The sequence below is a fragment of the Brassica napus genome, chromosome C9, assembly GCF_020379485.1.
Source record: "Brassica napus cultivar Da-Ae chromosome C9, Da-Ae, whole genome shotgun sequence".
In the NCBI taxonomy this organism is placed as follows: domain Eukaryota; kingdom Viridiplantae; phylum Streptophyta; class Magnoliopsida; order Brassicales; family Brassicaceae; genus Brassica; species Brassica napus.
The window spans coordinates 32,198,045-32,212,141 of record NC_063452.1 but is presented as its reverse complement, the minus strand read 5'-3'; the positions used below and the strand labels follow the sequence as shown (position 1 = coordinate 32,212,141).

At 36.4% G+C, this 14,097-nt stretch overlaps 1 long non-coding RNA gene and 1 pseudogene across 1 annotated transcript; both read left to right on the top strand.

Moving 5' to 3' along the window:
- Positions 1-294: 294 nt before the first annotated feature.
- LOC111210039 lies at positions 295-955 on the top strand. The gene is made up of 2 exons (XR_002661437.2): positions 295-508; positions 603-955. It is a non-coding gene; the product is annotated as an uncharacterized LOC111210039 (long non-coding RNA).
- A 4,467-nt stretch (positions 956-5,422) lies between these two features.
- On the top strand, positions 5,423-8,054 carry LOC106422123 (annotated as a pseudogene).
- The last annotated feature ends 6,043 nt before the right edge of the window (positions 8,055-14,097 follow it).

The window sequence follows — 14,097 nt, the reverse complement described above, 5'->3', positions numbered from 1 at the left end:
TTATTTTATTAGATGATAGAAACATTTTTTATTTTTGTTCTTTTATTTAAACTTATAATATTTTTTGATAAATGAATGTGTTGACAACAAGACTCTAAAATTCATATAATATGATCCCAAAATAAAGAATTATATTTTTTGGTATAAAACCGAATAAACCGAAAATCGACGGTATATAAACCGAACCGAACCGAAGTAAATATGGATTTAGAATGGTAGTTATATTTTACTAACCGAAATACCGAAAAACCGAAAAAACCGAACCGAAACCGAACCGATATCCGGATTGAACACCCCTATCCATGCCTTAAAACAAAATTGTCTCAACCACCATCACAATTAATAAACGAGATCAATAAGTTCATCTCAGATTCACCTTTGTTTAGAAAGTTCATCTCAGATTCAGTTTCCTTTTTTTATTTAATAGGTTGATACGAGAGAAATGCAATTGTCGAGTAAGCTAACAGAGGCTCTGGAGGACCTGTGCCGTAGCCATCTCAAAGCAAAGGTAAAGTCTCTCTATCTCTATCTCTCATCTGTAACGGTCATCTCTCATCTCTCACTATCTATTTGCTTTTAATCTGATTTTTTTCTGTGTTTAGAAAAGGTAGTGGCCGTGACCAAGAGGAGACATCTCGAACTCACCCCCGTCTCAACCCGTCGTCACCGGTCTTGAGCTTGTCATCACCGGTCTCGAACTCGTCCCTATAGTCATCGATGGTGTCGCGGGAGGAAGGAGGAAGACATGGAGAAGAAAGAGGCAAAGGAGGAAGGAGGCGGCAGCAGAGAAATTAGGTTTAGGGTTAATTATGTTTAGATTTTTGTTTAGCGTTAATTAGATTTTGGTTCATGTGTTATGGTTTACTTAATTTTTTAATGCTGGTTTAGTTTTGTTAAACTAATTTTATTTGTAAATTATTTTAATTAATAAATATAATTCAACTTCAATTTTAAATTTGGATTAATTCTAATTTATATTATAATTCAATTTTAATTTTAATTAATAATTAAAATTAAATAATTAAAATTAATAATTTAAAAATATAAATAAGATATAATAGCATCATATATATGTCATTATAAAATATTATACAACACTAAAAAATGCCATAAAAAAATAAACCATAGCACGAATAAAAAGCTATAAAAACACTAATTTATAGCTCACAAATAAACGCTATAATATCTATATTTTTTATAGCACACGAAAATATGCTACGATAGAAGGAGGGGGTCTATTATAGCTGCGGCTGTCAGAGCATTTACAAAAACGCTACGAAAGGCCTATAGTAGCGTTTTTCGGGTGCTACCAATACCGATATTTCTTGTAGTGTGGCTTAGAAATAACATAAATAGGTTTTAGGTCGTCCAAGGGCATTCTGATAATTTGGAATTGCTTATGGGCTTCAGCGGTCATAAAATATGCTCATAACATATTCTGGCATCACTATCGACCGACACCAATGCTGTTTCATCGATTGACAGTCCTTCATCTCCTCGACAGCTTCCTCTCGCGAGGCAGACTGACCACTCTTCAGTAAAACATGCATAACTTCTGCTACAGGATGATGATTGACCTCAAACCGGTGGCATTGGAAAGATAACTCAAAGCTCTATCTTGTGTCATAGTATATGGGCTCAATATAACGATGGGAAGGTCTCCATCCATAGCTAAACATCTGACGCGTCTGTGCAGTTCTGCACCTCAAAAGGCTTCAAAATCACCATATTTCTCCAGAACGTACCTGAACCTGTAAATACTCTAAATAGACTCTATATAATAGTAATTAGTTATTAAAACACCTATATACCATGGCTAATAATGGATAAAATCCATGGTATATCAGTCGGTAAAATATCTGATCAAGATATATTTGGTCTGTGACCTGCTCGATCAAACTGACTCGTCGTCAGATCTTAGGGCAGGATCCGTTAATCAAATGTATGATCAGGACATGGTTGTCGTATTGTAAAATATGAGTATATGCACATGGTTTTATACGAGGAAATTATCCCTTTGTAGCCAGTGTAGACATCTGTGATTCGAAGAGTTCATGTGTAGAAATTTTAGTTGTTTGCCTCATTTATCTGATAGAACATGAATTCCGAACTGTCGTTCGGTAGAGTAGAGTGAATGTGACGAGCGCAAGTGTCGAGCACTTGGCTAGGGTGATCGTGACAAGGGTGGTTGTCATTCACTCGGAAAAGTATGTGAGTGATCATGACAAGCGGGTCTAACGTTCACTCTTGGCAAAGTATCGGAGGAAAATTGACAGGTCGGACTGTTATTCACTCTTCAATGGCTTTCTGTCTTAGAAAATTTTCAGTGAATCGTGACAATTAGGACTGTCATTCATTCGGCATATAATTTTTCCTAATAAAAATTTCCAATGAATTGTGACAGGTTGGACTGTTGTTCACACCGTAAATGATTTTTCCAAATGGAGACTCACAAAGTATTGAGGTGGAAGCTCCACCTGTCGCATAACCCCCTGAAGTCGTTTGATGTGAACTGCAAGCCATTCTTGGTCACGATTTCATAAGGGAGACTGTGTCGACAGATGATGTACTTCCACACGAAACCTTGCACTTCGTTTTCCATAATCTGGACGAATGCCTTTGCCTCCACCCACTTTGTGAAGTAATCAATAATTACGAGCAAGAAGCGTCGTTGCCTCGAGCTCATCAAGGGATCGGCTATCTACATTTCCAAACACATGAATTGATAAGACGCAGTGGTCGTCTACAAGAGTTCAGTTGGACAGTGGATGTTGGATGCGTGCCACAGACACTTTTCGCATTCAAGGCCTACGCCTCGCAATCGACAACCATGGCCGACCAATGGTGACAGAGACTTTTAACTTTGAGAGGCAGGGCTCGTCCACCAGAGTGAATACGTGCTGGTACCTCGTGAGCCTCATCCATGACAAACCTGGTCTCTTCGCCGTGATTGCACGTAACTAGGAATTTTTTGGCTGTACATCGAAATAGCTTCCCGTCCATAACGACATAGTTTTTCTGCATGCTTCAGTCGGCGGGCCTCCCATTTATTGGGAGGAAGTAAGCCGTAGGCGAGATACTCTATGAAAGGGAGCCTCCAGTTAAGGATGGTTTCTTTTGGCACCATCAGCTGGAGGATCTATCTCCATGATGTTGTCTCTCAAAATTTGAGAGAACGATACGCCTTTTTCGGATGCGAGAAAGATACTGATCCTGTCTATTTTATGGATTGGGATGATTATTTTGACTTTATCTTTCGGCTTGCTACCGAGTGCGCTAAAGCGTCAGCATAGATGTTCTCACCTCGGGGAACCTTTGTGAGTTTGAATAACTCGAAGTTCTTGGTGAGGTCTTGAAAAACTTTGAGGTAAGTGTCCATCTGTTCGTTCTTGGCGTGGTTGTGAGAGTGCAACGCGAATGGTGTGATTGGGTAGGCTTTATATAGACTTTTGGTGTTTGACGTAAAGTTGTTGTAATGTTATGATGAAGTAACGAGGAAGCGTAATTCTGGAGTACATGGATTTAACGAAGAGACGCGTTTAAGTGTTACGACTGATTAGTACGGTATGTGATTGCAACGAATTAACGAGGAAGCACGTTTATGCATTACAACTCGTTTACGATGATCTTTCATTAGGATGATCTAATGAGGAAGCATGTTTATGTATTATGACTAGATTACGATGATCTATCATTACGAAAAATTAACGAGGAAATGACTCGATTACAACAAATAAGGTTATCCCTAGACCCTGAATTTGTATACCAACACTGAAAATATAGGACTTAAGTTATTTGATATTTATCTCAAACCTAAGTTTTGTAAAATTTCAATGTGTAGTACAAAAAATTGAATATCATCATAACCTTTGAAATTTCATTAATAATGCAAAACTCTAATTACATTAAACATAATGACATGACAATTTCAATTAAGTCGTCAAATCTATCATTTGTGGCATCAACATCACTGCAATCACCACTTTCTTTAAATTCATCTCCATTACCATTATCCGTCGTATCGTTTGGAAGATCTTCATATTTCTGGTTTTGCGGATCAACAAAATAGATTTAGTCTGTAGGTTGGTCAGGTACATGAACATCATATACACAATATTGTTGCAAAGGCGCATCGTCACCTTCGATAATTCGTCCCAGAGACATAATTTTATAACTAATAACCAAGATATTCCAGATTTTTTGATCTTCTGAGTATGGAATGAAAATAACTTGGTTTGCTTGAGATGACAAGATAAAGGGTTCAAATTTGTTGTACCTCCACGTAGCATTGACATCCACAACTCCAAACTTGTTATATTTATCGAACAATGTTTTGAAATCTGATCCGGACCCTGAGCCAGATGACATACCAGGTCACTGGATTATTGGGTGAATCGCGGGTTAATATATTAATTAATTTTTTAATATAATAATATATTAGGTATTGAAAATATAATAAATATTTTTATGTTTTAAAAAACATTTATAAAAATAGGTAACTTTAGTAACAATTTTTGTAACAAGTTAAGAGTTATGGCATATAATAAAAATATATCGAGACTTAAAATTCTTAAGTATTTAAATGTCTAATGTTAATAATAAAATTAAACTTTAAATCCAAAATAAGCTAAAAGTAAAACATAAAATTGTAACATATTATCGATAACAAAAATAAGTAATGCCAAATAGCAACTAGTTTTGTTAATAGATTCATAATCCACAAGATCATATGATTTTTTTCTTATAAAAACTAAAAATCTAACTTATTAATTAGAATACAAAACAGATTCTAATAATGTAACTGAAAAAAGCAAAAATATAACAATTAAAAGTTATGTATTGGTTCAATCGGTAGCTAGATTCCAGGTTTTAACGATTTTTGGTGGGGTTTAACGAATTTTGGTGAGTTTTACCGGGTTTTTAAATAATAGTTTTACTTAAAACCTAAACTTGATTACATACTGAGTCACTGGTTTACTGGTTCGACCGCGGGTCCGGGTCGATTTTCAAAACACTCACGTCTATTGACGACCAGGTCGAACCACTTACATTTGAAGAGAATACATTTCATCTTCATTAAACCGAGGAATTCAATTTCAATAATCTCTTGCAAAATTTCTTAGAAATATGTTTCACCTGTCACACATATTTCATAGTTGACAAATTGCCTGGCGTCTCCTATACTCGTAAGCGTAAAAAGTACATAGGTGATGTGGTGATATTAGAAACTTGGCCTTGAATCAATTCTTGAAAACATGGATGATAGAATGGATCGTCGTAATACACCGATAAATAAAATTAAACCTTACATAAATTTATAGATATTGATGATTATATGTAACATTAAACATATAATGATTAATAATTGCTACATCTGTTTTCAACCACTTAATGAAGTGTTATTTTTTTTCCATTTGTTGAACTTAGTCTCGGTATTCTTGGGATAGCATGTTCAACTTTGGCAACAAATTCACTGTTTTCAAAAATAAATGATTAATTAAATTACTATATATGAAAAAAGGAAAACTTGAACATATATATATCTTCCAAAAGACTGCTGCATTTCCTCTCAGTTTATGAGTATATATGTGTGGACACTGTGACAGTCTAGACTACCAAACTTGTTTTAGTTTCTCACTTAGACGTTCGATTTGGAAGAAGATATCTAGAACACTTTCTACTGCATATGTTGGTATAACACTACCATAATCATATTTTTTTAGAGCTCTTTTCCAAATGTGCACTTTTAACCCAAAGTATTATGAAGTGAAGTGAGATGCTTCCTCCAACCCATCAACTATTGAACCATAAAATCCACTTTCTTTTTGTTCCAGCAGTGCGACCAAAATACTCTTTCCTTCTCTGTTTTTATTCTATCTCCCCGTTACCTAAACGCCCTCATATGGCCTTTCTCTTATGTGTTTTTTAACCTAGACGTTGGAAAACCATTGAAACATTCTACCACCACATTTTCTAGGCCCCATTATTGCTTGTTTTGGAGTAGACTTGCCTTCAAAAATAATTCTTTTTAAAAAGTAATCGTATCAAATATCACATGAGGTAGTCTTGTGGATTAGCACAAATTTTGTATAGAAAGTTCAATCTTTTCAAGTTAACTATGAACAAAAAATTATAATTTTGGTTCAAATTAAAAATAATTAAATTTTTTTTTTTCTAAATTCATATAGCCACCAATTAGTTACTTAATATTTTCTTTTGAAATTGTTATCTCAGATTATTTCTGTAATTTGGAATTTAATGTCGATTAAACTCAATCATAACTCATCTATGCGTGTTTTAATCGTACAGAAATGAACAAACAAAGAGAAAAAGAACGCGTACCACCCAATCCATGGCTTTAATGGATTAAATGCCAAAAGTTTCATTTCACATCGATGGAAGTATCTTGCACTTTCTAAGAGACCCCAAAATCAATTATTAGACTTGTTTTCCCCCTTCAGAGGTAATAATGTAGTCCATATTTTTCGTAACTCTGCACATAAATAATTAAGTAATGTCCCGTTTTCGTATCCATATTATATTGTACAGAGAGAGAGAGAGAGAGAGAGAGAGAGAAAGAGAGAAAGAGAGAGAGAGAGAGAGCTTCTATTCTTCCATTCACTACTTCCCAACTATAATTCTAGCCACCTCTATTATTTCTTCAAAAAAACTGTTTTAAGAGAAAATGGGAGTGGAAAGAACGATGGAATACATATCAGAATTGTTGAAGATGAGGAGGAAAAAAAAAGAAGAAACCAATGCAAACAGTAGCTCTCCGAGTTGCTTGTATCGACTGCGAAGGCTGTGAACGTAAAATCAAACAAATCCTATTTGGCGTCAAAGGTATAGCAAGTACTTACATCCAAGCGTAGCCGCTCTAGCACCTCCCCTGTCAATTTATTAAATCATTATTATTCAGTGGCTAGTAATTTGTCATGTCGGAAGTCATATATCGGGTTCCATCTACTAATGTTTGATGTTAAATTAAAATCATCTTGGTTTTCTATAGATTTCGGTATTACTCTGAGCAAGCGCGGCCTAATCTTAAAATATAATTATCTGCCTATAGTATGAAGAAAAAATGATAGATTTTTTCTTTTAACAACAAACTGCTGCTCTTATCACTCAGACTAGAGGTTGCATCAAAATACAGACCAGAAAAGAACAATCAATAGAAACTAAATTCATACGTAAAGCTCGCACGGTCTTGGCTAGAAAGTTTGGTGTCTTGTTTTGTGCCCTTGGAACGGATAGGTTGTTATACTAGAATTTTGATCCTTTTCAACTAATGTATATATTTTGGCATATAAAACACGTCATGAGCTTTATCTTATAGCTAATACTGACTCTAATTAAGTTTAGATCTATACAAAAATGAAAATTGATTTGTTCAATCATAATATGTGAAATTTATAAATTCTAAAAGTATATATAATATAATATTTATGCATCTGTCCGAATTTTCTTTTTCTGTTATCAGTTGCTACAAATATTATTGTTGTTGACAGAAAAATTATTGGCTTCAGCAGCTTCGGTTAGGAGGAAATTCTTCAGCTATGCATTTCTTGTAGAACTCATCTACTACATCTTTGTTGTTTTTGATAATGAATTAATGATATAACTCGTTATTTTGGCTTGGACATTATTTATAGGGGTGAAATCGGTGGTCGTGGATGCGAAACAGCAAAAGGTGACGGTGATGGGATACATTGAGCCGAAGAAGGTTTTGGAGGCGGCCAAGTCGACAAGGAAGAAAGTGGAGCTATGGCCATATGTTCCGTACACAATGGTGGCGAATCCATACATATCTCAAGCATATGACAAGAAGGCACCACCGAACATGGTTCGGAAAGTCCTGGACACAGCCTCCGTTAATGAGACCACCATCGATGACTCTTACAGCATAATATTTAGCGACGAAAATCCTAACTCTTGCTCTATCATGTAGATGGTGTGCTTTTAATGAGTTTAATTATATTTATATAATAATATATATTTGTACACAATATTATTCAGTGTAGAAATAGTGACCTAAATAAAAAGCGTTGTGTGAAGTCAGGGTTTCAGTTAAATATAACGTGGAAAGGAATTTGAGTGTGAAGTTTAACAGAGTACTGTTAAGGTGTTTCTGTAACATCCGGAAATATAACACATAAAATTTCCCATTTTTATTAAGAGAAACATTTTAGGATATGGCGCATTAAGGTAAAGACGCTAGAGTTCTCCTTAATTTCTTATAAAAAGGTGACTCATTTTTCTTTTTTTAATCAGAGAGAAATATAGGGAAACCCTGGAAAAATCCCGGGAGAATCGAACCCTAGCTGTCGGCGCCCACCTCCAACGACCACCACCGGGAACGAATATCTTCTGCCACCGTCTTCGGTTTGCTTCCTCCTTCGTCATCTTCCAATCTACTTCTCCACCTTCATTCTCTCAACGATTTATCACTGGATGTATCAAATCTGATCTCTAATCCATTTCCTATCTTTTGTTGAGTGTAAGACTGCATATCTGTTGTTGTGTGAATGTGTTCTTCTTTATCTTCCTCTAGATCTGGATCAGTATTGACAAGAAAGGCAAAGGTGTCAGTTGTGAATTTGTCTCATGTCGTGTAAGCCATCAGAGCGCTAGTCCTCTGTTAATATCGTGTAGGTATAGATGTGAATGATGTGATGTGTGCTAGATCTATTCTGATTGTTATAATGTGATGAAAAGACGCCTAGATGTGATCAAGTTCTTTAAAAGAAACCGGTTGTGTGTCGAGATGAACTCATGATCAGATAATTATGACTTAATGATGTTTATATGAGCTAATGATAAGAAAAAAAATGAGTTAATGATTAATGATGTAAGATGTGATGTTAAGACACCGAGAATGGTAAAGACTTCGTAAGATTGAATCATGCCGAGTCGGAGCATAAGTGATTATTATGACCGCGGGTCAATGACGAAACGGGCCAAAGGGATGCAACACTACAAGAAATATGTACATAGTTAGCGCGGAAAATATGATATATTAGATGTTTGATAGCGAATTCGTAAATGCTACGTATACAGCAGCAATCATAGGTACCCAATACTTAGATCATATTATTAACTTAACTATTAACACTATTTTTGTCCTATTATAAGTCCTTCGATAAACTAAAATAATTATAATTAAAAATAAACTAATTAAAAATTAAATCAAAATTGCTTTATAATTAAAAATAAAATAAATTTTATTTATAAATTAAATTTTGTTTACAATAAATTTTGGTTTACAAAACTAAACCAATAATACATAAATATATTACTACTCTACTCTTAACTAACCAATTAATTAATGTAAACCTAACTAACCCAATTGATTAACTAAACCTAAACCTAAATCTAAACCTAGACGCTTCAGCCGCATCACCACCTTCACAAAGCTTCAGCCACCATCCACGATCCAAACTCGCCACCATATGCTGTCCTCCTCCACCCTCGCCACCATCTGCTGTCCTCGCCACCGTCGTCACTCTCTCTCTCTCCCATCGTCAACAACACGATATCACCAAGTCATCAAACCATCACTACAAGAAAACAACGGTATTCTGACAGACATTCCGACGGAAAATGAAATCTTCGGAATATCCCAAGGAATTTCCGAGGATATTCCGAGGAAACAAAAAATTTGATTTCCTTGGAATTTCTTCGGAATATACCGACGAAATTCCGAGGAAATATCAATCCGTCGGAATATTCTAATGGAATACCGAGGAAAAATGTATTCCTCGGAAAAAACCGATGAATTCCGAGGATATATTATAGCCGTTAGAGAGCCGTTGGGGGATTTTAAAAATTCCGAGGAAATTCCGACGAACTAGCCGTTGGCGTCGGAATTCCGTCGGAATTTCCTCGGTCTGTCGGCTGGATTTCAACTATAAATACAAGCACCCCTCTTCCTCTTTATTCACTCCATATCTTCATCATCCCTTTTACTCTCTTTACACACGAATTTGATTCATAAAAAACATGTCTTCTTCAAATTATTTTCGTTCTTGGATCGATCGACCTCATTTGGATCCGAACACGAGATTGCTTACGGAAGAATACCAACGAGGTATAACCGAATTCATGGGGTTAGTTCACCGACAACCGGAAGCAAAAACATGTATGTTAAGATGTCCTTGCTCTAATTGTAAAAATAGAAAGGTTATTAAAGAGTGGGATGTTTGGACTCATCTATATTTGAGTGGGTTTACACAAAGTTACAAAATTTGGTATCATCATGGGGAAACTGATTATGAACATGGTAGTACTAGCGAATCTCAACCAGCGTTAGATTAGAAGAACCAATTAGAACGGATGTAGATTATGGTGTAGGTACTGAGCAGATGGTAAATGATCATTTTAAAGGGGAAGATTTACCCAATGCACAAGCTAGGAAATTTTATGATATGTTGGATGCTGGAAAGCAACCATTGTACAAAGGTTGCAGAGATGGTCATTCAGCTTTATCATCTGCTACAAGATTGATGGGCATTAAAACAAATTATAATTTGGCTGAAGACTGTGTGGATGCGATTGCTGATTTTGTAAAAGGTATTCTACCCGAGGATAATGTAGCTCCTGGTTCATACTACGAGGTTCAGAAACTCGTAGCTGGTCTTGGTTTATCGTATCAGGTAATAGATGTATACAGTGACAACTGCATGATTTATTGGAGGGCGGATGAACAGCGGGTTACATGCAAATTTTGTGGGAAGCCTCGTTATAAAGATACTAGTGGAAGAGTTCCAGTGCCATATAAAAGGATGTGGTATTTGCCTTTGCCGGAAAGGTTGCAGAGGTTGTATCTGTCTGAACGCACAGCGAAACCAATGAGATGGCATGCGGAGCACTCAACAGATGGTGAGATCAGACATCCTTCAGACGCAAAAGCGTGGAAGCATTTCCAATCAAAGTATCCCGACTTTACGTATGAGAGAAGAAATGTCTACCTTGGATTATGTACTGATGGTTTCAGCCCGTTTGGCAAGAGTGGAAGACAATATTCTCTATGGCTAGTCATTCTTACACCATACAACCTACCCCCAAACTTGTGCTTGCGACGAGAGTTTTTGTTTCTCTCGATTCTCGTTCCCGGACCAGAGCATCCTAAGAGATCACTTGATGTGTTTCTTCAGCCACTAATATATGAGTTGCAACAACTATGGGCTCAAGGTGCTGAAACATACGATGTTTCGTGTAAAGAAAACTTTCAAATGCGGGCAGTACTAATGTGGACAATAAGTGATTTTCCAGCATATGGTATGTTATCTGGATGGACAACGCATGGAAGACTATCATGTCCATATTGTCAAGATAACACTGATGCTTTCCAACTAAAACACGGAAGGAAAACGTGTTGGTTTGACTGTCACAGGAGATTCCTACCACCTGATCATCCATATCGTAGGAGTAGGAATTTGTTTACGAAGAACAAGAGGGTGTTTGACAGTCCACCTCCGGAAATTTGTGGGAAAGATTTGAAGACACAACTAAGAGATTTTGGTGCAGAAAGGACGCCAGACGTTGGTGGACATGAGCGTTTTCCGGTAGATGCTGTTGGAGACCTACATAACTGGCACAAAAAAAGTATTTTCTGGGATCTGCCATACTGGGAGGATCATCTGCTAAGGCATAATTTAGATGTCATGCATATTGAGAAGAACTTTTTTGACAATCTCATGAACACGATCCTTAATGTTCAAGGTAAAACAAAGGATAATTTGAAGTCAAGACTGGATTTAGTCGATATATGTGCTCGTTCAGAACTTCATGTTGATTAGAATGGTAGGGCTCCTTTTCCCATATACCGACTTGATGCAGAGAGAAAAGATGCGTTCTTTGATTGGATTTCAAACGATGTGGAATTTCCAGACGGTTACGCATCTAATTTGCGTAACTGTATCGACAAAAAGGAATGAAAGTTTACTGGCTTGAAAAGCCACGATTGCCATGTAATGATGCAGCGCCTCCTTCCGTTTGCCTTCAAAGAACTATTACCACGAAATGTTCATGAAGCAATTACAAGGATAAGTGGTTTCTTCCGCGATTTATGCACGAGATCAGTGACTCTTGAAGGTATTGAAAATTTGAAGACTAACATAGCCGTGATTCAGTGCAACCTTGAGAAGATATTTCCTCCCTCATTTTTTGATGTTATGAAGCATCTTGTTATTCACCTGGCAAGAGAATTGGAACTTGGTGGTCCTGTGCAGTATAGATGGATGTATCTGTATGAGTGGTATATGTTCCATTTGAAGAAGATGGTGAAAAATTTAAGTAGGGTGGAAGGTTCTATAGTCGCACAAATGATCAATGAAGAAACTTCAAACTTTGCCGAGTACTACTTTCCAGCTGAAGTTCAGACCAAAAACAGAAGACCTGCTCGGCATGATGATAGAGGCGAACGGGTAACATATCATGTTACGGTTCCAGACATTTTCACAGACGTTGGACGACTTAGCGGAAAACCAAAGGACCGTCGACTTACTGAGCATGAGCGCAGTAATTTGCAAACATATTTGCTCACCAACTGTGAAGATGTTCTTCAATATGAGAGGTAAATAAATTAGCTTACAAATTTTTATTTTGACAAGTTGAAATTTAAATCTTAATTAATTACATTATTATCATCATATGTACATGATTTTTATGGTAGAAAAGCGGTTCGAATATAGATACGCTACAGAGGACGAACTAGAAGAAATGAAGCAGAGAGAATTTTCTGGATGGATGTTTACTTATGTGAGTGATTTAAACTAATTAAAATATCATTTATCACATATTTATACTAATTCACATTTATTGATATAACATATATATGTGCTATTAATAGGTGTCTGCTGGTTTGGCCAGAGGTGAAACATTTGACGATTGGATACGCGAGATGGTCGTTGGACCAAACTTTGTTGTGAAGTCATATCCGAGATTTTGTACTCGAGGATATGCATTCACAACTCAGAAGAGGAGACGTTCGAGTACGACTTATGATGCTGGCGTTTGTTCTGCATCAGGAGATGATGTATACTACGGACACGTACATGAGATTTTGGAAATCAAGTATTTGGGCATGGTTGGATTGCGCTGTACTGTTTTCTATTGTGATTGGCACGACAACACTCTAGATCGAGGTGTGAGAACAGATGCATTTGGTGTTACATCAGTAAATTCGAGGCGAAAGCTGCAATATTATGATCCTTTCATTTTTGCTTCTCAGGCCGATTAGGTAATTAAATGTTAATTATTCAGAATGATTCATCATCATGTGTATTAATTTATAATTTTACTAATAATTTTTTAAATGTTACAGGTTTGTTATATCAAGTACCCCCGGGTAAAGAACAGAGATGATCCATGGGTTACTGTTACAAGACTCAACCCGAGAGGCCGAGTTCAGGGAAATTCTGATCTGGAAGACCCACTACAACCAAGCACATCCGACAACTTAAGTGCAGCAGAAGATTTTGCTGGAGTTGGCCTTGTAGTCGATTTAACCGACTTTGGAGAGGAAGCCGTCGTTCATGTAGAGGATGAACCAGTGATTGGAGAGTTTCACCAAGATCCAGATTCAGATTCATCTGGTGATGATGACTCGGAAACAGACTAGCATCGACTTTTTTTTTTTATAGAAATACCGAGGAAATTCCGAGGGAATATAGGTTTTCCTCGGAATTTCCTCGGAATAGACCTTGTCGATTTAGGGATTTGATTATAGAGTATTTTTCCTCGGAATTTCCTCGGAATATTCTGACGGAATTCCGAGGAAGATAAGGGTTTCCTCGGAATTCCCTCGGAATTCCCTCGGAATATTCCGAGGAAATTCCAAGGAAGTAGGGTTTTTAAACCGAAAACAACGTTTTGCGGTTTGAATAACACTTATATAACCCTTATTAAGTGTCTTAGACTGATTATGAAGTCAAAAATTTGTTCCTTACCCTATAATAAACACTTTTCCGATTGTATGAACGAAATCCCCACAACATAAGAGAAACACTTATACACTTTAATGAACGGTAAAGGGAATACTTACAATTCGTTTTGAAATTTTGTTATTTCATAGTTTATGATCATCTATACAAAGAT